This window comes from Triticum dicoccoides, chromosome 2A (assembly GCF_002162155.2).
Source record: "Triticum dicoccoides isolate Atlit2015 ecotype Zavitan chromosome 2A, WEW_v2.0, whole genome shotgun sequence".
Lineage (NCBI taxonomy): Eukaryota > Viridiplantae > Streptophyta > Magnoliopsida > Poales > Poaceae > Triticum > Triticum dicoccoides.
The window spans coordinates 378844248-378848363 of record NC_041382.1 but is presented as its reverse complement, the minus strand read 5'-3'; positions in this window follow the sequence as shown (position 1 = coordinate 378848363).

Sequence of the window (4116 nt, the reverse complement as noted above, 5' to 3'; positions counted from 1 at the left end):
CGGGCAAGGCGGCGGGGCGGTGCGGCAGCGGGCGACGGCGGTGCGGCGGCTTGTGGCGTTGGGGTGGTGCGGGCTCCAATGGCGGCGGGGCGGCGGCTTTTAAGGAGGGGGCGGGGCGGCTTGGCTTGGAGGAGGGGGCACGGCGCGGGAGTCCTGGCCGGACTCCGCTTCGCGGCGGCGGCGCGGTCTCGGTCTCCTGAGCGGAGACGAGGCGCGAGCGGCTGGGCCGGCTCGGCTGGGCTTCGGCCCAGTCGACCGCTAAAACTTAAAAAAATATTCCGTCGAAATTAAAAAAATCCTAGAAAATAAAATAAAATACTAAAAACGCGAAAACAAATTTTTGCCATCTAAATAAAATATTTAAAACAAGGTGAACATTTTCTTGGCCCTAAAATGCAACTTTGAAAAATGTGCAATTTTTTCTAATTCAAATAAAATAGCAATAAACTCCGGATAAAAGTCAAACATTTGATTTTAATCTTTTTCGTCTAATATTTCATTTATTTTGGAGAAGTCATATTATCTCCTCTCATGTATTTTAATATGAAATATTTTCGGAGAGAAAAATAATTAAAACCAAAATCCTCATTTCAATATTTGATAAAACTCAAATATGAAAACAGGGAAATCCCCAACTCTCTCCGAGGGTCCTTGAGTTGCTTAGGATTTCGAGGATCGCAAAATGAAATGCAATAAAATATGCTATGCATGAATGATCTATGTATAACATTCCAAATTGAAAATTTGGGATCTTACAAACCTACCCCCCTTAATATGAATCTCGCCCTCAAGATTCAGGTTGGCTAGAGAATAGGTGTGGGTGGTCTTTGTGAAGATCATCCTCTCGTTCCCATGTGGCTTCATCCTCGGTATGGTGGCTCCACTGAACTTTGCGAAACTTGATAACCTTGCTACGGGTGACTCGGCTGGCAAATTCGAGAATCTCGACTGGCTTCTCCTCATAGGTCAAATCACTGTCCAACTGAATCGCATCCAAGGGTACTATATCTCTTAACGGTATATCGACCATCTCAGCATGACACTTCTTCTGCTGTGAAACATGAAATACATCATGAACTCCTGACAGTCCTTCAGGTCACTCCAACTTGTAGGTAACTTCTCCCATACGTTCCAAAATTCGATACGGCCCTACAAATCTCGGGGCTAACTTTCCCTTAACTCCAAAACATTTCACTCCTCGCAAGGGTGACACTCGCAGATATGCTCTGTCTCCAATTTCATAGGTTATTTCCTTGCGTTTCGAATCTGCATAACTCTTCTGCATGGCCTGAGCTATCTTCAGTCTATCTCTGATCAACTTAACTTTCTCTTCAGACTCTTTGATCAGATCTGGTCCAAACAATTGTCGGTCTCTGACTTCATCCCACATCAACGATGTTCTGCACCTTCCTCCGTACAGGGCTTCGAATGGTGCCATCTTCAAACTGGCTTGGTAGTTGTTGTTGTATGAGAACTCCACGTAGGGCAAATTGTCATCCCAACTAGATCCATAATCTAGCGCACAGGCCCTCAACATATCCTCCAGAATCTGGTTGACTCTCTCGGTCTGTCCATCTGTTTGCGTGTGAAAAGCTGTACTGAATTCCAGCCTTATTCCCAAAGTTTGGTGCAACTGATGCCAAAACTTTGAAATAAACTGTGTCCCTCTATCTGATAAGATGGTCCTCGGAACTCCATGCAGACATACAATCCTGGTCCTATATATCTTGGCCAACTTCGCACTTGTATAGGTGGTTTTCACTGGGATAAAGTGAGCTACTTTGGTCAAGCGATCAACTACTACCCATATAGAATCGTATCCTGATTTGGTCCTGGGTAATCCGGTGATAAAATACATGCCAAGTTTATCCCACTTCCATTCGGGTATCGGCATAGGCTGTAACAATCCTGTTGGCTTTTGATGCTCAGCCTTCACTCTCTGACATACATCACATACGGCTACATACTCGGCAATATCGTTCTTCATACCAGTCCACCAGAAACGTTCCTTCAAATCCAAATACATCTTGGTGTTTCTGGGGTGTATCGAGTATGGTGAGTCATGAGCCTCCTGAAGTATTAACTTCCCAATCTTTGTGTTATTGGGCACATAAACACGGTCCTCAAACCATAAGGTGTAGTGCTCATCCTCACGAAAACCTTTGGCCTTTCCTTCGCTCATTCTCTCTTTTATCTCGGCAATCTCTTTGTCCTCCTTCTGAGCTTCTTGAATCTTTCCTAACAATGTAGACTGAACCTCCATGGTTGCAACAAAACCTGTAGGAACAATCTCCAATCGAAGTTCCCTGAGATCCTCTGCTAACTCCTTCGGCAATCCCGTGCTCACTAGGGTATTAGCATAACTCTTCGGACTCAAAGCGTCAGCTACGACATTGGCCTTGCCGGGATGATAGTGAAGCTTCATGTCATAATCCTTTATAAGCTCCAACCATCTCCTCTGCCTAAGGTTCAGCTCCTTCTGTGTGAAAATGTACTTCAAACTCTTCTGATCCGTGTACACATCACAATGATTTCCAATAAGGTAATGCCTCCAGGTCTTCAGCGCATGTACTATGGCAGCCAACTCCAAATCATGCATGGCATAATTTACTTCATGCGGTTTCAGTTGTCGCAAGGTGTACGAAACAACTCTTCTGTCTTGCATAAGCACACTTCCATGTCCTAAGCGAGAGGCATCACAATACACTTGGAACTCCTTATGTATATCCGATAGAATCGGCACTGGGGCTGTTGTCAAACGTTTCTTTAACTCCTGAAAACTTGCTTCATATTCTTTTGTCCATTTAAATTCGGTATCCTTCTTCAATAATTCCATCATTGGCTTCGCAATTTTGGAAAAATTCTCAATGAATCTCCAATAGTATCCCGCGAGTCCAAGAAAACTACGGATCTCGCTAACTGAAGTGGGTGCCAACCATTCAGTGACTGACTGAACCTTGTAGGATCTACTGCTACACCTTCTCCTGATATAACATGTCCAAGGAATCCTACTTCCTTTAGCCAAAACTCGCATTTGCCGAACTTGGCATACAACTGATGTTCCCTGAGTTTCTCGAGAACTAAGCGCAAATGCTTCTTCGTGCTCCTCCTCGTTCTTCGAGTATACCATTATATCATCAATCAACACCACAACAAACTTATCCAAATATTCCATAAATACTTTGTTCATCATGCTCATGAAGTAGGCAGGGGCATTAGTCAGTCCAAATGACATGACCGTATATTCATACAACCCGTACCGTGTGGTGAATGCTGTCTTTGGTATGTCCTTCTCTCGTATCTTCAGCTGGTGATATCCAGATCGCAGGTCGATCTTTGAAAACACCTTAGCTCCTTGCAGCTGGTAAATCATTGATCATCGGCAGTGGGTATTTGTTCTTGATCATCACCTCATTTAACGCACGATAATCAACAACCATTCTTAGAGACTTATCCTTCTTCTCGACCAAAAGCACTGGGCTCCCCATGGTGATGAGCTCCGTCGAATGTAACCTTTCTCCAATAAATCCTTGATATGTTTCTTAATCTCCTCCAGATCATTTGCGGGCATCCGATATGGTCGCTTTGATATAGGCCCGGTGCCTAGCAATAGCTCTATCAAAAACTCGATGTCTCGATCCGGTGGCATGCCTGGTAACTCTTCTAGAAAAACATCCGGGTAATCCTTCACTACAGGCACTTCCTCCTGAACAACTCCCGTGAGGGTATTCACTTGGCTACTTCTTGGTGCATGCCTAGATACAGATCCTTTTTCCCTCAGGGGTGGTGAGACAAATTGACTTACTAACACAGTCAATGCTTCCTCCATACTTTGACATCCAGTCCATGCCTAATATCACATCCAATCCTTGTGACTCCAAGATTATTAGGTCGGATGGAAAACATGGCTACCAATGTTTAGGGGTATCTGGTCGCACCATCGAGTAGCCATATACTCTGCTCCAGGTGAACTCACTAACAGATGGGTCCTAAGGGTTTGGGTCGGTAGTTTAAACTTATCCACGAATTCCCTTGATATGTATGAATGCGATGCACCAGTATAAAAAAGAACAAGGGCGGTAAAAGACTTAACCAAAAACTTACCAATAACCGTGT